Consider the following 22,342-nt stretch of genomic DNA (forward strand, 5'->3'; position numbering starts at 1 on the left):
TCAAACTTAACTGAACTGGAATTGTTTTGTAAAGAGGAATGGTCAAAAATACCTTCATCCAGGATCCAGGAAATCATTAAAAGCTACAGGAAGCGACTAGAGGCTGTTATTTTTGCAAAAGGAGGATCTACTAAGTATTAATGTCACTTTTCTGGTGAGGTGCCCATACTTATGCACCTGTCAAATTTAGTTTGAATGCAGATTGCACATTTTCTGTTAGTACAATAAACCTCATTTCAAGGCAGAAACATTACTGTGTCCAACAGTTATTACATATATCAAACTGATATAGCTGTTGCAAAAACACCAATTTTTAAAAAACATTAAGCTTAAGATTAATAGGGGTGCCCAAACTTTTTCATATAACTGTATATATCTATAAACATATATACCCTGTAGAATGTAAGTAGAGATGAGCGGTGTTCGACTCGAACTGTTCACCAATCTCAAATTCAAGCTGTTTTGGGCGGTGTTTGAGCCGTTCGGCGAACACGAACAATTTGAAAAAAATTTGGCTGTTCGAGGTTATGTTCGATAACTGTTCGTGCACCAAAATCATAACTGGATTTTTTCTCAATTGCAAAAAGAACTTCGGCACTCCATACATGAAAATATAAGAAATATTGTATCTAGACTAATGTCACTTTGAAAAATGAAGGTTTTTTGCGCATAATTTGGCCAATTTATGTGTGCCCATCAACCACGACAAGGTCACCTTCGTATGATGGGAAACTACGCTACGCTACCACTGGATATGCCACTCTTGGGCTCTAAGCCTGTATGGACAATATGTCTCTGCTTGGGCTTTTAACCTACAATGTATGGGCTGGTAGAGCTAGTTAAAACCACCTGTGACTGAATGGGAGGGACACATGGTCAGAAAAAAGGCTGTCAAACTTCTAATAGTGTGAACACGCACCTGCTGCAATGGTCCAGGAGCGGGATTTTTTCTCAGTAATGCTGAAAATTAATGTTAATACCCAGTTTGAGTGTACAGCGGGACGGGGGGAGGGGCAGGGGATGGATCTCTGCAGAAATAATGAAGATCTCCATTTTTTTTTCTCTTTCCCGCATTTACAGTGGGGAAGTGCAATCTGTCAGCCTATCAGCAGCGCACACACGGAGCGAACTGCTTTTTTTCACACAAGCAAGGGAATGTGTCATTGGCAGTGTATGTCACATGTCCTTGCCCTATAAGACCCAGCCATTTTCCCCGTCGCCACCATTTTCTCACTGCTGCAGCTGCGTGTTAGACGGCACCGCTGTTGCTGTGTGCGCTATACTTTCAGTGTTAATTTCAAGCCAATTTTCGCACAAATCTACAGATAGCTTGGGAGTAGGGAATAGTTGTGATTGCAGTCCTTTTGAGGACTAGGTTACATCATTTCCTACGACTTTTATCAGGCAGGTCTGTGCTCTTAAATAGATAGGTTGGGAGTAAAGACTAATTGTAATTGCAGTCCTTTTGAGGGCTAGGTTACATCAGTTCCTATCACTTTTATCAGGCAGGTCTGTGCTCTTAAATAGATAGGTTGGGAGTAAAGACTAACTGTAATTGCAATCCTTTTGAGGGCTAGGTTACATCAGTTCCTATCACTTTTTGCCAGGCAGGTCTGTGCCAGTGCTGTGCAAGTTTTTTTCACAGCATTTGGCTAAATCTAGCAAAGCAAATCCTTTTTGGCCTCTTGCAGTGTGTTTTAGTCAGTGGAGTAGCCTATCTGTGTTGCAAGCTACACCACCTGTGTATAGAATACAAATTATGCTCTGAAAAAATATTTTGGCTTGTAGCAGTGTGTGGGACTTGTTCTATTAGTCCAGCTATACTAACCTCCACCAGGTTGCAAATTCAATATAATTTTTATCTGCATCTAGCTCTGAAAAAATATTTCGGCTTCGGCTTGTAGCAGTGTGTGGGACTTGTTCTATTAGTCCATCTATACTAACCTCCACCAGGTTGCAAATTCAATATAATTTTTATCTGCATCTAGCTCTGAAAAAATATTTCGGCTTGTAGCAGTGTGTGGGACTTGTTCTATTAGTCCATCTATACTAACCTCCACCAGGTTGCAAATTCAATATAATTTTTATCTGCATCTAGCTCTGAAAAAATATTTTGGCTTGTAGCAGTGTGTGGGACTTGTTCTATTAGTCCATCTATACTAACCTCCACCAGGTTGAAAATTCAATAGAATTTTTATCTGCATCTAGCACTGAAAAAATAATTCGGCTTGTAGCAGTGTGTGGGACTTGTTCTATTAGTCCATCTATACTAACCTCCACCAGGTTGCAAATTCAATATAATTTTTATCTGCATCTAGCTCTCAAAAAAATATTTCGGCTTGTAGCAGTGTGTGGGACTTGTTCAATTAGTCCATCTATACTGACCTCCACCAGGTCGCAAATTCAATATAATTTTTATCTGCATCTAGCTCTGAAAAAATATTTCGGCTTGTAGCAGTGTGTGGGACTTGTTCTATTAGTCCGTATATACTAACCTCCGCCAGGTTGCAAATTCAATATAATTTTTATCTGCATCTAGCTCTGAAAAAATATTTCGGCTTGTAGCAGTGTGTGGGACTTGTGCTATTAGTCCATCTATACTAACCTCCACCAGGTTGCAAATTCAATATAATTTTTATCTGCATCTAGCTCTGAAAAAATATTTCGGCTTGTAGCAGTGTGTGGGACTTGTTCTATTAGTCCATCTATACTAACCTCCACCAGGTTACATATTCAATATAATTTTTATCTGCATCTAGCTCTGAAAAAATATTTCGGCTTGTAGCAGTGTGTGGGACTTGTTCTATTAGTCCATCTATACTAACCTCCACCAGGTTGCAAATTCAATATAATTTTTATCTGCATCTAGCTCTGAAAAAATATTTCGGCTTGTAGCAGTGTGTGGGACTTGTTCTATTAGTCCATCTATACTAACCTCCACCAGGTTGCAAATTCAAAATAATTTTTATCTGCTTCTAACCCAGCCAATACTTTTGGGCTAATACCACAGTTTGGCCACTTAGCTCTGCTCGGTTCCCATCCATTTTTTGTGCAAACAACTCCAGAGTTGTCAATTAGTTAACCACCAAAATGAGTGGAAAAAGGCCTGCTGCTGGTGGAGAGGGGAATAGGCGTGTTGGGAAGGGAAAAAAAGGTTGTGTCCGTGGGGTAGGTGTTAAAGCAACAGTAACATCTGCAGAAGAAAGACCATCTTCCAGCCAAACTAAGATGTCTACTTCTTTTAGCGGACAATGTGATAAGATCCCTTTCTTACGGCCACGCCAATCGCTACAAATTCCAGATGAGGCACAAAAACAGCAGGTGCTTCAACGGATATCAAGTGCTCCTTTAAGTGGGCTCTCCTCCACCTCATCTTCAACATCACAAATACTCCAGTCCTCAGAGGTGTCACCCCAATCGCACTTGCTTCCTCACAGCTCCCAAGTCTCCAGCTGCCCGTCTGAGTATGGGGTATAACAGATGGTTGAGTCTGCAGAGCTGTTTACTCATACTATAGCCTGGGAATCAGAGGTCGGCTCCAGAGCTTCTGTGAATCCAGACGAGGAAATGATCTGCACTGATGCCCAGAATCTTTGAGTCGGATCCAGGACCAGACGCAGAAGGTTCTGACCATAATGTAGACCCTCGTTCCCAAACTGTAACTCCTGTTGGTGGAGACAATGAAGAAGACGATGATGAGACTCAAATACCTGATTGGAGCGACAACTTTAGTTTTTTGTCAGGGCAGGAAGAGGTTGGCTCTGAGGACGACGGGTGTGATAACACACAGGGTGATGATGACGAGGTTGGAGATCCAACTTACTGGCAACCCACAGTCAGCCAGTCGATGAGGTCAGCAGAGGAGGTGGAGGAGGATGCTAGTGACGACGAGGTCAGGTTGCACCTTCCTGGACAGAGACGTAGTACTGGAAGCACGTCAACAACTGCATCCTCAAACACAACTCTGCCTCTGACCACAAGTCGTGGTGGCTCTTCAGGTCGCATGGGTGCTAAGCCTTGCATAGCCTGGGCATTTTTTCAGATCGATAAGGATGACCCAACTCGTGTTATCTGTAACATTTGTCAGCAAAGGCTAAGTAGAGGCCAAAAAATACATAGTTTGAGTACTTCATGCATGAACCGGCACATGGATATGAAGCATAAGTTGCAGTGGGAAGCTCACTGTACTACAATGCGGCCTAGCCGGCCGGGCCAACCACCGTCTGCCACATCTTGTGCATCCGCGGCCTCTTCATCTTCTGTGACTGGGGGGACAGAAGACATACCTGTTTTGGGACACAGACCTGCCACCTCTTTACCTGCAACAGCCAGCGTGATTGGCAGGTGGTCATTTTCTTTGGAGGTGGAAACATCAGGTGTTCAGCGCTGTCCGACATCGATAGCACCACCTTTGGATCAAGGCAACCTAACATGTCTGCCTGCATCTTCCTCACAGACCGTCAGTTTGCCGGGGACACCCTTCTCAACCCCGTCTAAGCACAACAGCCAGCCCTCGGTCCCTCAGATGTGGACAAGTAAAAGACCATTTCCTCCTAGCCATGAGAAAGCGAAGAGGTTGAATTTCACCATCTGCAAGCTCTTGGCTACAGAAATGCTGCTTTTCCGCCTGGTGGACACAGAGGATTTTCGAGACCTTATGTCCGTTGCAGTGCCCCAGTACCAGATGCCCAGTCGGCACTACTTCTCAAAGAAAGGTGTGCCTGCGCTCCACCAGCATGTCGCACACAACATCACCGCTTCTTTGAGAAACTCTGTGTGTGACAGGGTGCATTTCACCACAGACACTTGGACGAGTAGGCATGGACAGGGGCGTTACATGTCGCTGACTGGGCACTGGGTAACTATGGTGACAGCAGGACAAGGGGCTGCTGTCCAAGTCTTGCCGTCCCCACGAGTTGTGCGTCAATCCTCTTTATCTCGAAGTTCCTCCACTGCTTCTGCCTCCTCAACCTCCTCTCGGTCCTCCACCTGCACCCAAAGCCTGTCTGGTTATGCCACAAGCTTTCTAACTGCACAGAAGGGATCCTGCACACCTCCTTACTATGCTGGCAGCAGGGCTCAACGTCATCAGGCAGTTTTTACTTTGAAATATCTGGGAAATGTGAGTCACACAGCTGAGGAGTTGTGGTCAGCTCTGGAGAACCAGTTTCATGAATGGTTGTCTCCACTGGACCTGAAACCAGGGAAGGCCGTGTGCGACAATGCTGCAAACCTGGGTGCGGCCCTTCACCGGGGCATTGTCACACGTGCCTTGTATGGTTCACGTGTTGAATCTGGTTGTCCAGCAATTTTTAGCCCACTATCCAGGACTAGATGGCCTTCTGCAGAGGGCACGGTCGCTGTGTGCTCACTTCTGCCGTTCGCATCCCGCAGCTCAGCGACTTACATCTCTACAGAAGTCGTTGGGCCTGCCACTTCACCGTCTAAAATGCAATGTGCCTACCCGGTGGAATTCAACTCTGCACATGTTGCAGCGACTGTGGCAGCACCGACAAGCCCTGGTGCAATACGTTCTGACGTATAGCCTGGGCCAACGAGATCCAGAGGTGGGGCAAATCATGCTGGAGGAGTGGTCTCAGATCAGGGACCTATGCACCCTTCTGCACAGTTTTGAAATGGCGACGAAGATGTTTAGTGCTGACGATGCCATTATCAGCATGACTATTCCGGTGATTTACATGCTGGAGCACATGTTAAACAGAATTCGGAGTCAGGTGGTGGCACAAGAGGAGGTGGAGGAAGTAGAGGAGGAGGAGTTGTATGCGGAAGGGCTAACATCTGCAAGGTCCAGACGGTCGGCAGCACCAAGGCGGCAGGCATGTGAGGGTGGGGAAGATGGTTTTACCAGGGCGCATGGTAGCAGCCAAACTAGTGAGGAAGGTGGAGGACGAACTGATGGAAGACTCATCAGATGAGGGAGACCTTGATCACATTTCTGTTGTGCGAGGTTGGGGGGAGAGGGCAGAGGAAGGAAGCATGATTGTTACCTCGCCACCAACACAACAGGGACTTGGTGCTCCTGGATGCGCAAGACACATGAGTGCCTTCTTGCTGCACAACCTGCAACATGACCCTCGAATTGTGAGAATTAGAAATAATCCTGACTACTGGGTTGCCACACTGTTAGATACCCGGTAGAAAAGTAAATTTGCAGAAATTATTCCTGCCATAGAAAGAGATGCACGCATGCAGGAGTATCAGCAGAGACTGTTGCAAAATCTTACATGTGCTTTTCCACAAAACTCTAGTGGTGCACGTAGTGAATCTCACAGTTACAACTTGCCAACCGTGGGACCGTCGAGTGTTCAGCACTCAAAACGTAACAGAAACACAGTATCTGCTGGTAACATCAATTTTGCGGAATCATTTCACCACTTTTTTAGCCCATCCTTTGCAATGCCACAGGAGACAAGAAGTCTGACACATAGTCAACGCCTAGAGACGATGGTACAGGAGTATCTCCAAGTAAACATTGAAGCCATGACTGTGTCACTGGACCCTTGCTCTTTTTGAGCTTCTAATCTGGATAAATGGCCGGAGCTCGCCACTTACGCCTTGGAGATCTTGTCATGCCCCGCAGCCAGCGTTCTGTCTGAACGTGTGTTCAGCGCTGGTGGTGGTGTGCTGACAGATAAGCGCACGCGGCTCTCCACTGATAATGTAGACAGACTCACGTTCATAAAGATGAACAAATCATGGATCCGAAACGACTTTTCTACCCCTGTGTCATCCTGGGGAGAGTAAAAGCTTGATAATTTGTTAAAGTCACCTCACCAACCGTTTTAAGCTTTCAAATTACTAATCATGTTTATCTGTATCTTGGCTGGAAAATAATTTGGGCCTTGTAGCAGTGTGTAGTACTGATTCTATTAGGCCATCTATACTAAACTCCACCAGATTTAAAATTACTAATCATGTTTATCTGTATCTTGGCTGGAAAATAATTTGGGCCTTGTAGCAGTTTGCAGTACTGATTCTATTAGGCCATCTATACTAAACTCCACCAGCTTTCAAATTAATAATAATTTTTAGCTGCATCTAGCCCGGAAAATAATTTTGGGGCTCATAGATGCGCAAGACACATGAGTGCCTTCTTGCTGCACTACCTGCAACATGACCTTCAGATTGTCCGAATTCGAAATAATCCTGACTACTGGGTTGCCACACTCTTAGATCCCCCACACTCTTCGATCAACCTTTTCATTTTAATAAAGAACAAAAAAATGGTCATTTTTGAAATTATAAGCATTAGCAGGTTATTAGAAACTGAAATCAAACAGTTTTCAACTCAAAACTTTATTCTAGGTGATGTTACATTTGCAAATAGGACCCCTTGTTCGAAAGGAGCTTCTGAACTCTCTCGTCCATTGAATTTGTCAGGTTTTGGATGGTTTCTGCTTCAATTGTTTTGCATGAGGACAGAATACCCTCCCAGAGCTGTTGCTTAGATGTGAACTGCCTCCCGCCATCATAGACACTCCTTTTAATGATGCTCCAAAGGTTCTGAATGGGGTAGAGGTCAGGGGAGCATGGGGGTCACACCATAAGTTTGTCCCCTTTTATGCCCATATCAGCCAGAGATGCAGATGTGTTATGTGCAGCAAGAGACGGTGCATTATCATGCATGAAAATGATCTTGCTGCGGAATACACGGTGGTTCTTCTTGAACCATGGCAGGAAGTGCTGTTTGAGAAACTCCACATACATTATAGAGTTCATCTTTACCCCTTCAAGGATCCTAAAGGGGCCAACAATCTCTCTCCCCATGATTCCAGCCCAAAACATTACTCCACCTCCTCCTTGTTGGCGCCGTAGCCGTGTTTGCATGGGGTGTCCATCAACCAGCCATCCTCCACTCCATTCATCTGGACCATCGAGCGTTGCACAGCACTCATTGGTGAACAAAACAGTTTTGAAGTCAGTCTTCATGTATTGTTTGGCCCACTGGAGCCGTTTCTGCTTGTGAACAGTGGATAGAGGAGGTCGACAGGATGGCTTACGCACAGCTGCAAACCTCTGAAGGACCCTGCATCTTGTTGTTCGGGGGACATTGGAGGCACCAGCAGCTTCAAAAACTTGTCTGCTGCTATGACAAGGCTTTTTTGCCGCTGCTCTTTTAACCTGACGTAATTGCCTCTAGGAAAGAGTCCTCAATTTTCCCTTATCAGCACGCACACCTGTGTACTGTGAATCAGCTACATACTTCTTGATTGTGCGATGATCAGGATGAAGTGTCTTGGCAACGTTGATTGTAGTCATGCCTTGACCTAAACACTCCACAATTTGTTGCTTCTCAGCAGCTGACACATCCTTTTTCTTTCCCATTTTGGCAGAAAATGTAGGCTGCTTAATAATTTGGGACAGCCTTCTCAAGTAGTCTTGCCTTTCATTGGACACACCTGCCAAACTAATTAGCACAGGTGTCTGCAATTGCTTACAGTGATATAAAGAGCCCTGACACACATCACCATCAATGAGTTTAACTGACAAACAAAAAAATGCTTACCTTATCACTCCTAAACACTTTTTGCATAATAATTTGGAACACAGTGTACATGTGCTTTTCCACAAAACACCAGTGGTTCACGTAGTGAATCTTACAGTTCTAACTTGCCAACCGTGGTCTGTATGGAGTTGTTCAATAAAGGGCCCAAAATTAAGATAACATAGACGGGAGAGGTCTCTATGAATATTATTCCTAAGTATTTGATACCCTGTGAGGGCCAGGCAAAGGGAAAGTTGGACTGGATGGAATCCTGTATGGATTTGGGGAGGGAGACATCGAGGGCCTCAGACTTCGCTGCATTGATTTTAAAATTTGACCATGTAACAAAGTGATCTATTTCAGCCATAACAGCAGGGATGGATATATGTGATTGAGTGATATATACTAGGACATCATCAGCAAATGCAGAGCACTTGTACTCGGTGCCTCCCACCTCAATCCACCTAATATTGGGGTTATGACGAATTGATGAGAGCAGGTGCTCCGTCACTAGGATGTATAAGAGAGGGGACAGAGGACATCCCTGCCTTGTCCCATTGGTGATTATGAAAGGTGATGAAAATGTTCCATTTATCTTCAGCCTAGGTGACGTATTGCGATACAGGGCCATGATTTTGCCTATAAAAGGGTCCCCTAGACCCCCTACCCCAAGCTTTTTAAGAGAATAATATATGGCGTGCCAGGAGACTCTATGGAATGCTTTCTTGGCATCCAACGAGAGTATCTAATTACAAATTTTTAACTGCATCTAGCCCAGGAAATACTTTGTGCCTAGTAGCAGTGTCTGCTAGTCAGCGGATTATCCCAGCTGTTAAGCAAGCTACACCACCTGTAGTTTGGACACTTAATTTTTTCAAAGGAAATGGTTCGGGCCCCTGGGACACTCAGTGAAGAGCATCGGGGAGGCACCCCAAGGCACAGGGGCTGGGACTGGCGGTAGGACGCCTTGCGGTGGACTGCCAAGCTCGATCCTTATAAAAGCTTTTTAACTGCTGCAGCTTTAGTGGACGCTACTGGAGCTGGAATTACGCGGCTGCTGGCATAAGACTTGCCCTCCAATAGATCCTTGTAAAAGGATTTAAAGTGTACTCATTCAAATTAGAGAGACAATTTAAATTAAAAAGATTAGACCTGCCTCCACCGCAGGGGGGCTCGCTCGACCCACCAGCGGACAGGCACCAGTATTGGGAGGCTGGCCGTCCGGGTCCACCGCGACTCTGGCACAAACCCGGCGACACGGAGGTCGCACGGGCAGGAACGGACCGACTGTGTCGGCTTCGCACTTTTTTGGTTTTAGAAGGGCATGACATGCCTATATCTGTGTCTCCCCCTCCTTTTACTCCTCCACCTCTTTTCTTTTCGCATGACTATATGTACTTGTCACTTTCCCATGTGTTAGTTGTGTCTTCTGAGCAGTTTGTCAGCTTTTGGACACCTTTGAAGGTGTTTTCTATGTGTTTCTATGTGTTTTTGTTTGCCTGCCATTGGCTTTAACGTTGTTCGAAGGTGTTCGACGAACAGTTCGGCGAACATACGGGTGTTCGACGAACCGAACCGAACTCGAACACTACGGGGGTGGCTCAACACTAAATGTAAGCCCGCAAGGGCAGGGAACTCTTCCCTCCGTACCAGTCTATCATTGTTAATTTGTTTACTGTAGTGATATTCTTATTTTGTATGTAACCCCTTATGTACAGCGCCATGGAATCAATGGCGCTATATAAATTAATAATAATAATATATATATATATTATATATACAGTACAGACCAAAAGTTTGGACACACCTTCTCATTTAAAGATTTTTCTGTATTTTCATGACTTTGAAAATTGTACATTCACACTGAAGGCATCGAAACTATAAATTAACACATGTGGAATTATATACTTAACAAAAAAGTGTGAAACAACCAAAAATGTCTTATATTCATTTCACAGTATTTCTTTGGAAGTTACCAATTCACACACAGCTTTTACAAAAACTTGGTGCAACATTAAAAGTTTGGAGGAATACAGTAAACTAGTCATTGTTCTTAGAGGACTGCTAGTTAAAATCTTCCCAGCATGGCAGGTTGATTTGGAGTTTAAACAGGTTTGGGAGACGGGACTCCTCAAATCCTCATCCATATTTATCAATATGCTTATAGAGCATGATCGAGCACTCTTGAATAAACTTAGAGGTTATCCCCTACAACACATACTCGTAATGCCCCCATCGATTTAAACGGTGTAAAGAAGTGTTTATGTAATTACCTTGATTTGTCATTGTTGCCTATGAGCGGCGCTATTGTTGACTGCTCACTAGGCATCACGTGATCGGGCGTGACCCAGTGACGGGCACCCCCCTGATTGATGAGCTGTGGTGGGGTTTCACCACACGTCACAGCCCAGCATCCACCACGCGCTTTCCCTCTCTGCATTCACTGGGAAAGCCCGCGGTGGATGCTGGATTGTGACATGCGGTGAAACCTCGCCCACAGCCTATTAATCAGAGGGGTGGGTGTCATTAGGTCACGCCTGTCTGCAGCCAGAACTTGACGGGATGTCAGTGGATGTCAGAGCAGGCTGCAGCCTGGTCACGTGATACCTAGTGAGCGGTCAGCGATAGCGCCACTCACAGGCAACAATGACAATTCAAGGTAATTACAAAAATCACTTCTTTACACCATTTAAATCAATGGGAGCATTATGTGTTGCAGTGGACAACATCTTTAAGGAGGATATAAAAACTAAGGAGTCCATATTGAGTACATTTTATTCTTAAAAACTAGTAATACCTTTTCAACAACAGCTTAAATAGACTGTTGATCAGTATAAGAGTGAAATTATCCGGGGAAGAAAAGGAAATTCCTCTTTGATAAAGGGGACTTTTGGAAACAAACAAGTATTTAAATGGTCACACCTTGACAGCAAAAGACTAGTGATGAGCGAGTATGTTTTGTTAACCCTTTCGCCGAGTATACTCGGGCGAGCACCGAGTATTTATAGTGTGCTCGGGCTTTAAGTTTTTGTCGCTCTGTGAATATGATTTGCGACTGTTTGACAGATTTAATACATGTGAGGAATGCTGGAAAAACAGGCATTCCTCAAATGTATTAAATCTGTCAAACAGTCTCAAATCATGTAAACGGAGCGACGAAAACTTAAAGCCCGAGCACACTATAAATACTCGGTGCTCGCCCGAGTATACTCGGCGAAAAGGTTAACAAAACATACTCGCTCATCACTACAAAAGACCATTGAGATCGGATAATTATACCAAAAAAATGGAGGCCGTTCAAATTGCTGGAGATTCATCCACAAGTGATTTTTTATCTTCAGAACAAAGCGATCAGGAAGGAGCGTCAGGAGGGGTAGATGAAAATCCTCTAAATCAAAGAAAGAGGGGCAAATGCTACAGAGATTAGTCACCGACGCACAAGAGGGAGTTAGGATAGAACAGAAGGAAGTAACAATGGAACATTCCCCCAGTGGCAACTAAGACCGTTAACATTTAAGCTTCTATACTGCCAACCTTCTATCATTGACACACTTCCAATGGATGAAAGACAGGTCTTTTGTGATCCCTTGGACTTACTTGAGGAAAATGCCGGTAGATCAAGTTCTCCCCTCTGCTCCGACCATTACATTCAAGAAGAAATTGAATAGAATGCTAGAATCTGCTGCTGGCTACAATATATTTACAAAAAAGAACTGGACTTCTTTACCACCTAACATGCAACTGTTCCTACATTTTATATGCTTCCTAAGGTGCATAAATCTTTACAGGAACCACCAGGATCATATATTAAAGATTCATCGCATCTCACAACTGGATGAATTGGTAGTTCTGCTGAACATCATTATTGTAACAATTGATGACGAGTCCCTTTACACCTGTATCAACCATGAATTGGGAATTGGAGCAAATTCGTATTTCTTAAATCTTCAAAACTCAGGACAGATCGAGTCCAGGATTTATTGCAATTGTATCTCCAGAAATATTGTGTATCTCATTATATGCATTTGTTCGAAGATATATGTGGGACAAAGTACACTGGAGCTATGAAGGAGAATGCAACAGCATCTTTCAAACATTGCCAAAGCCAGAAGTGACAGATCAGAAGTTCAATTTATCTGTATTCATTCACATTTTTCATCTTACCATCAGGATTTTGTGGCCCATCTTCCAGCACCATTACTACAGCATATCGAGATTTTGGAATTAGTCCGTCAACACTCTCTCATTCTTACACTTTTCACAACTGTACTATATACACAATTTTTAAATTTTATGTCTCACCGTGTTATAATTAGAACTAGCTATTGAACCCGTTCTACGCCCAGGTGGCGAGCATTTTTATTGGTATATGGTCTCCCATGCTGGTATGTGCTGCCCCCCTCCTGGCATTTGTGCTGCCCCCAACCTGTCCCCACCATCCTATCCCCACCATCCTATCTTGGTATGCATGGCACCCCTCATCCCTAAACTGTAATGCATGGCACCCCTCATCCCTATCCTGGTATGCATGGCACCCCTCATCCCTATCCTGGAATGCATGGCACCCTTCACCCCCAATCCTGGAATGCATGGCACCCCTCACCCCCCCACCCAATGCTGATATGCATGCACCCCTCACCCCCAATCCTAATATGCATGGCACCCCTCACCCCCAATTCTGGTATGCATGGCACCCTTCATCCCCAATCCTGGTATGCATGGCACCCCTCACCCCCCAATCCTGGTATGCATGGCACCCCTCATCCCCAATCCTGGTATGCATGGCACCCCTCATCCCCAATCCTGGTATGCATGGCACCCCTCAACCCCAATCCTCGTATGCATGGCTCCCTCATCCCCAATCCTGGTATGCATGGCTCCCCTCATCCCCAGTCCTGGAATGCATGGCTCCCCTCATCCCCAATCCTGGTATGCATGGCTCCCTCATCCCCAATCCTGGTATGCATGGCTCCCTCATCCCCGATCCTGGTTTGCATTCCTCCCTCATCCCCAATCCTGGTTTGCATTCCTCCCTCATCCCCAATCCTGGTATGTATGGCACCCCTCATCCCCAATTCTGGTATGCATGGCACGCCTCATCCCCAATCCTAGTATGCATGGCTCGCCTCATCCCTATCCTGGTATGCATTGCACTCCTCATACCTATCCTGGTATTAATTGCACTCCTCATACCTATCCTGGTAAGCATGGGGCCCCTCATCCCCAATCCTGGTATACATGGTACCCCTCATCCCTATTCTGGTATGTATGGTACCCCTCATCCTGGTATGCATGGCACCCCTCATCCCCAATCCTGGTATGCATGGCTCCCTCATCCCCAATCCTGGTATGCATGGCACCCCTCATCCCCAATCCTGGGAAACATGGCACTCATACCTATCCTGGTATGTATGGGCCCCTCATCTCCAATCCTGGTATACATGGTACCCCTCATCCCTATCCTGGTATGTATGGTACCCCTCATCCTGGTATGCATGGCACCCCATCCCTCATCTTGTTATGCATGGCACCACTCACCTCCAATCCTGGTATGCATGGCACCCTTCATCTCCAATCCTGGTATGCATGGCACCCTATATCCCCAATCCTGGTATGCATGGCTCCCTCATCCCCAATCCTGGTATGCATGGCTCCTCATCCCCAATCCTGGTTTGTATTCCTCCCTCATCCCCAATACTGGTATGCATTCCTCCCTTATCTCCAATCCTGGTATGTATGGCACCCCTCATCCCCAATCCTGGTATGCATGGCACCCCTCATCCCCAATCCTGGTATGCATGGCAACCCTCATCCCCAATCCTGGTATGCATGGCAACCCTCATCCCCAATCCTGGTATGCATGGCACCCCTCATCCTCAATCCTGGTATGCATGGCTCCCTCATCCCCAATCCTGGTATGCATGGCACCCCTCACCTCCAATCCTGGTATGCATGGCTCCCTCATCCCCAATCCTGGTATGCATGACTCCATCATCCCCAATCCTGGTATGCATGGCTCCCTCATCCCCAATCCTGGTATGCATGGCTCCCTCATCCCCAATCCTGGTATGCATTCCTCCCTCATCCCCAATCCTGGTTTTCATTCCTCCCTCATCCCCAATCCTGGTATGTATGGCACCCCTCATCCCCAATTCTGGTATGCATGGCCCCCCTCATCCCCAATCCTGGTATGCATGGCACGCCTCATCTCCAATCCTGGTATGCATGGCTCGCCTCATCCCTATCCTGGTATGCATGGCTCGCTTCATCCCTATCCTGGTATGCATTGCACTCCTCATACCTATCCTGGTATTCATTGCACTCCTCATACCTATCCTGGTAAGCATGGGGCCCCTCATCCCCAATTCTGGTATACATGGTACCCCTCATCCCTATCCTGGTATGTATGGTACCCCTCATCCTGGTATGCATGGCACCCCATCCCTCATCCTGGTATGCATGGCACCCCTCACCCCCAATCCTGGTATACATGGTACCCCTCATCCCTATCCTGGTATGTATGGTACCCCTCATCCTGGTATGCATGGCACCCCATCCCTCATCCTGGTATGCATGGCACCCCTCACCCCCAATCTTGGTATACATGGTACCCCTCATCCCTATTCTGGTATGTATGGTACCCATCATCCTGGTATGCATGGCACCCCTCATTCCCAATCCTGGTATGCATGGCACCCCTCATCCCCAATCCTGCTATGCATGGCACCCCTCATCTCCAATCCTGGTATGCATGGCTCCCTCATCTCCAATCCTGGTATGCATGGCTCCCTCATCCCCAATCCTGGTATGCATTCCTCCCTCATCCCCAATCCTGGTTTGCATTCCTCCCTCATCCCCCAATCCTGGTATGTATGGCACCCCTCATCCCCAATTCTGGTATGCATGGCACCACTCACCTCCAATCCTGGTATGCATGGCACCCTTCATCTCCAATCCTGGTATGCATGGCACCCTACATCCCCAATCCTGGTATGCATGGCACCCTTCATCCCCAATCCTGGTATGCATGGTACCCCTCCTCACCAATCCTGGTATGCATGGCTCCCTCATCCCCAATCCTGGTATGCATGGCTCCCTCATCCCCAATCCTGGTATGCATTCCTCCCTCATCCCCAATTCTGCTATGCATGGCACCACTCACCTCCAATCCTGGTATGTATGGCACCCTTCATCTCCAATCCTGGTATGCATGGCACCCTACATCCCCAATCCTGGTATGCATGGCACCCTTCATCCCCAATCCTGATATGCATGGTACCCCTCATCCCCAATCCTGGTATGCATGGCTCCCTCATCCCCAATCCTGGTATGCATGGCTCCTCATCCCCAATCCTGGTTTGCATTCCTCCCTCATCCCCAATCCTGGTATGCATTCCTCGCTCATCTCCAATCCTGGTATGTATGGCAACCCTCATCCCCAATCGTGGTATGCATGGCACCCCTCATCCCCAATCCTAGTATGCATGGCACCCCTCATCCCCAATCCTGGTATGCATGGCAACTCTCATCCCCAATCCTGGTATGCATGGCACCCCTCATCCCCAATCCTGGTATGCATGGCTCCCTCATCCCCAATCCTGATATGCATGGCACCCCTCACCTCCAATCCTGGTATGCATGGCTCTTTCATCCCCAATCCTGGTATGCATGGCTCCCTCATCCCCAATCCTGGTATGCATGGCTCCCTCATCCCCAATCCTGGTATGTATTCCTCCCTCATCCCCAATCCTGGTTTGCATTCCTCCCTCATCCCCAATCCTGGTATGTATGGCACCCCTCATCCCCAATTCTGGTATGCATGGCACCCCTCATCCCCAATCCTGGTATGCATGGCACCCCTCATCCCCAATCCTGGTATGCATGGCACCCCTCATCCCCAATCCTGGTATGCATGGCTCGCCTCATCCCTATCCTGGTATGCATTGCACTCCTCATACCTATCCTGGTATTCATTGCACTCCTCATACCTATCCTTGTAAGCATGGGGCCCCTCATCCCCAATTCTGGTATACATGGTACCCTTCATCCCTATCCTGGTATGTATGGTACCCCTCATCCTGGTATGCATGGCACCCCATCCCTCATCCTGGTATGCATGGCACCCCTCACCCCCAATCCTGGTATGCATGGTACCCCTCATCCCTATTCTGGTATGTATGGTACCCCTCATCCTGGTATGCATGGCACCCCTCATCCCCAATCCTGGGATGCATGGCACTCCTCATACCTATCCTGGTATGCATGGGCCCCTCATCCCCAATCCTGGTATACATGGTACCCCTCATCCCTATCCTGGTATGTATGGTACCCCTCATCCTGGTATGCATGGCACCCCATCCCTCATCCTGTTATTCATGGCACCCTTCATCTCCAATCCTGGTATGCATGGCACCCTTCATCCCCAATCCTGGTATGCATGGCACCCTCATCCCCAATCCTGGTATGCATGGCTCCCTCATCCCCAATCCTGGTATGCATTCCTCCCTCATCTCCAATCCTGGTATGTATGGCACCCCTCATCCACAAGCCTGGTATGCATGGCTTCCTCATCCCCAATCCTGGTCAGGAGAAAATGAAAGGATTCATCCAGTCAGTTCAGCGCTCCCAGGAGACAGGCACCAGGCAGAGGTATTAAAAGTCTTCAGAAATTTACTTAGATAAAAATCATCATAAAAAAAGATACATAGAACAATGCGTTTCGGCTATATATTGGTACAGAATAGCCTTCCTCAGGAAAGCTATTCTGTACCAATATATAGCCGAAACGCGTTGTTCTATGTATCATTTTTTATGATGATTTTTATCTAAGTAAATTTCTGAAGACTTTTAATACCTCTGCCTGGTGCCTGTCTCCTGGGAGCACTGAACTGACTGGATGAATCCTTTCATTTTCTCCTGACCTTCATTCCACGGTCTCCTGGCTGAGAGATCCGTTGTATCCAGACTATAGCTGCACACCAAGGAGTCAAGGCATCTCAGTCAGACCTAAGAGGTCGATACGCTATGCCACAAGCTACATCAAAGGTGAGCAAATTAGCTTCTGAAAAATAGCTGAACCTAATAATCTGCACTTAGATCTGCGCCTGTGTTTTCTGTCTTTTCCCCTCTCCTAGACCCTATAGCCTTGGGGTCATATACCTCTGATCATCCCCAATCCTGGTATGCATGGCTCCCTCATCCCCAATCCTGGTATGCATGGCACCCCTCACCCCCAATCCTGGTATGCATGGCTCCCTCATCCCCAATCCTGGTATGCATGGCTCCCTCATCCCCAATCCTGGTATGCATGGCTCCCTCATCCCCAATCCTGGTTTGCATTCCTCCCTCATCCCCAATTCTGGTATGCATGTCACCCCTCATCCCCAATTCTGGTATGCATGGCACCCCTCATCCCCAATTCTGGTATGCATGGCACCCCTCATCCCCAATCCTGGTATGCATGGCACGCCTCATCCCCAATCCTGGTATGCATGGCACGCCTCATCCCCAATCCTGCTATGCATTGCACTCCTCATACCTATCCTGGTATTCATTGCACTCCTCATCCTCAATCTAAGTGCAGATTATTAGGAAGGCTATTCTGTACCAATATATAGCCGAAACGCGTTGTTCTATGTATCTTTTTTTATGATGATTTTTATCTAAGTAAATTTCTGAAGACTTTTAATACCTCTGCCTGGTGCCTGTCTCCTGGGAGCGCTGAACTGACTGGATGAATCCTTTCATTTTCTCCTGACACCTTTCATTTTCTCCATGGCACCCCTCATCCCCAATTCTGGTATGCATGGCACCCCTCATCCCCAATTCTGGTATGCATGGCACCCCTCATCCCCAATCCTGGTATGCATGGCACGCCTCATCCCCAATCCTGGTATGCATGGCACGCCTCATCCCCAATCCTGGTATGCATTGCACTCCTCATACCTATCCTGGTATTCATTGCACTCCTCATACCTATCCTGGTATGCATGGGCCCCTCATCCCAAATTCTGGTATACATGGTACCCCTCATCCCTATCCTGGTATGTATGGTACCCCTCATCCTGGTATGCATGGCACCCCATCCCTCATCCTGGTATGCATGGCACCCCTCACCCCCAATCCTGGTATGCATGGTACCCCTCATCCCTATTCTGGTATGTATGGTACCCCTCATCCTGGTATGCATGGCACCCCTCATCCCCAATCCTGGGATGCATGGCACTCCTCATACCTATCCTGGTATGCATGGGCCCCTCATCCCCAATCCTGGTATACATGGTACCCCTCATCCCTATCCTGGTATGTATGGTACCCCTCATCCTGGTATGCATGGCACCCCATCCCTCATCCTGTTATTCATGGCACCCTTCATCTCCAATCCTGGTATGCATGGCACCCTTCATCCCCAATCCTGGTATGCATGGCACCCTCATCCCCAATCCTGGTATGCATGGCTCCCTCATCCCCAATCCTGGTTTGCATTCCTCCCTCATCCCCAATCCTGGTATGCATTCCTCCCTCATCTCCAATCCTGGTATGTATGGCACCCCTCATCCACAAGCCTGGTATGCATGGCTCCCTCATCCCCAATCCTGGTATGCATGGCTCCCTCATCCCCAATCCTGGTCAGGAGAAAATGAAAGGATTCATCCAGTCAGTTCAGCGCTCCCAGGAGACAGGCACCAGGCAGAGGTATTAAAAGTCTTCAGAAATTTACTTAGATAAAAATCATCATAAAAAAAGATACATAGAACAATGCGTTTCGGCTATATATTGGTACAGAATAGCCTTCCTCAGGAAAGCTATTCTGTACCAATATATAGCCGAAGCGCGTTGTTCTATGTATCATTTTTTATGATGATTTTTATCTAAGTAAATTTCTGAAGACTTTTAATACCTCTGCCTGGTGCCTGTCTCCTGGGAGCACTGAACTGACTGGATGAATCCTTTCATTTTCTCCTGACCTTCATTCCACGGTCTCCTGGCTGAGAGATCCGTTGTATCCAGACTATAGCTGCACACCAAGGAGTCAAGGCATCTCAGTCAGACCTAAGAGGTCGATACGCTATGCCACAAGCTACATCAAAGGTGAGCAAATTAGCTTCTGAAAAATAGCTGAACCTAATAATCTGCACTTAGATCTGCGCCTGTGTTTTCTGTCTTTTCCCCTCTCCTAGACCCTATAGCCTTGGGGTCATATACCTCTGATCATCCCCAATCCTGGTATGCATGGCTCCCTCATCCCCAATCCTGGTATGCATGGCACCCCTCACCCCCAATCCTGGTATGCATGGCTCCCTCATCCCCAATCCTGGTATGGATGGCTCCCTCATCCCCAATCCTGGTATGCGTGGCTCCCTCATCCCCAATCCTGGTTTGCATTCCTCCCTCATCCCCAATTCTGGTATGCATGTCACCCCTCATCCCCAATTCTGGTATGCATGGCACCCCTCATCCCCAATTCTGGTATGCATGGCACCCCTCATCCCCAATCCTGGTATGCATGGCACGCCTCATCCCCAATCCTGGTATGCATGGCACGCCTCATCCCCAATCCTGGTATGCATTGCACTCCTCATACCTATCCTGGTATTCATTGCACTCCTCATCCTCAATCTAAGTGCAGATTATTAGGAAGGCTATTCTGTACCAATATATAGCCGAAACGCGTTGTTCTATGTATCTTTTTTTATGATGATTTTTATCTAAGTAAATTTCTGAAGACTTTTAATACCTCTGCCTGGTGCCTGTCTCCTGGGAGCGCTGAACTGACTGGATGAATCCTTTCATTTTCTCCTGACACCTTTCATTTTCTCCATGGCACCCCTCATCCCCAATTCTGGTATGCATGGCACCCCTCATCCCCAATTCTGGTATGCATGGCACCCCTCATCCCCAATCCTGGTATGCATGGCACGCCTCATCCCCAATCCTGGTATGCATGGCACGCCTCATCCCCAATCCTGGTATGCATTGCACTCCTCATACCTATCCTGGTATTCATTGCACTCCTCATACCTATCCTGGTATGCATGGGCCCCTCATCCCCAATTCTGGTATACATGGTACCCCTCATCCCTATCCTGGTATGTATGGTACCCCTCATCCTGGTATGCATGGCACCCCATCCCTCATCCTAGTATACATGGTACCCCTCATCCCAATTCTGGTATGTATGGCTTCCTCATCCCAGAAACCTGGTATGCATGGCACCCAATCCCTCATCCTAGTATGCATGGCACCCCTCATCCTTATCCTGGTATTCATGGTACCCCTCATACCTATTCTGGTATGCATGGTACCCCTCATCCTGTTATGCATGGCACACCATCCCTCATCCTGGTATGCATGGCACCCCATCCCTCATCCTGGCATGCATGGCACCCCCGCATTCCTATCCTGGTATGTATGGTACCCCTCATCACTATTCTGGTATGCATGGCACCCGTCACCCCCCAATCCTGGTATGCGTGGTCCCCTCACCCCCCAATCCCGGTATGCGTGGTCCCCTCACCCCCCAATCCTGATGTGTGATCCCCTCACCCCCCAATCCTGGTATGCGTGGTACCTCTCACCCCCCAATCCTGGTATGCATTGTCCCCTCATCCCCCAATAATGGTATGTATGGTACCCCTCATCCTGGCATGCATGGTCCCCTCACCCCACAATCCTGGTATGCATGGTCCCCTCACCCCCCAATCCTGGCATGTGTGGTACCCCCCAATCATGGCATGTGTGGTACCCCTCATCCTGGTATGCATGGTCACCCTCACCCCACAATCCTGGTATGCATGGTCCCCTCACCCCACAATCCTGGTATGTGTGGTACCCCTCCATCCTGGTATGCATGGTCCCCTCACCCCCCAATCCTGGTATGTATGGTCCCTTCATCCCACAATCCTGGTATGTGTGGACCCCTCATCCCACAATCCTGGTATGTATGGCACCCCTCATCCCTTTCACGCTGTACACACATTCAAAATAATAAACACTTATACTCACCTTTCTTCCCTGTGCTCCAGCGCTGTGTGTCCTGTTCTGCCGGAGGCCATGGGAGGAGTGTGGTGCCGGAGTACGCGCGTGCCCATACCGCGCTGTCCAGCGCCATTTTGCTGAAGACACACTGCAATGTGTCTTCAGTAAAATGGCGCCAGATAGCGCTATGTGCATGCGCCAATCCGGCACCTCACTCCTGCCCCGGTCTCCGGCGAAGAGAGGCACCGCAGCAACGCTCCTCCCGGTCAGGTAAGTATGTAAGTATGGCGCGGGAAATCGCGGTATGCTTTCAGTGTCTACGCATACCATGATCTCCGGCGCCATACACTCCTCTTACCTGTAACGGCTGGATGCGGTCTTCTATCTGGAGCCAGGCTGCGCGTCACGCATGCGCAGTCTATAAAGGCTTCAGACAGAGACACGCATCTCCCGTTATATTATAGATGGTTTTATTATTAGATATTACTGCATATTATGTACATATTATGAGGCAGTGAGGGGAATCCTATACGAGGATTGTTGTGTGTCCCCTAGGATGTGCATAGAAACATACTTAACTCGCTGAAGAGCATTGTATTTACAGCTACAGCTGTGGTTACAATGCAAAATAAAAGAGAGTGTGGACTTGGTAAAGCTATTTGACCAAGTTAGATTTAGGAAAACCTGACATGGGCTTTTATTTTTGGAAAGATCTGTATGAAGGAAGTGGGAAGGATCTCTCCCTCCACTCCATGTCTTGGGAGTGGCCCGTGTCCACGATTCCCATTTAAACTTTCAGCTAAGGGTTGGTTAGGTCAGTATTGATTTGCAAGCACCAGAGCAGGAGCTCTCTGTAGG

This window comes from Phyllobates terribilis, unplaced genomic scaffold (genome assembly GCF_046119375.1).
Source record: "Phyllobates terribilis strain yellow unplaced genomic scaffold, ASM4611937v1 Scaffold_4__5_contigs__length_816908805, whole genome shotgun sequence".
NCBI classification, from domain to species: domain Eukaryota; kingdom Metazoa; phylum Chordata; class Amphibia; order Anura; family Dendrobatidae; genus Phyllobates; species Phyllobates terribilis.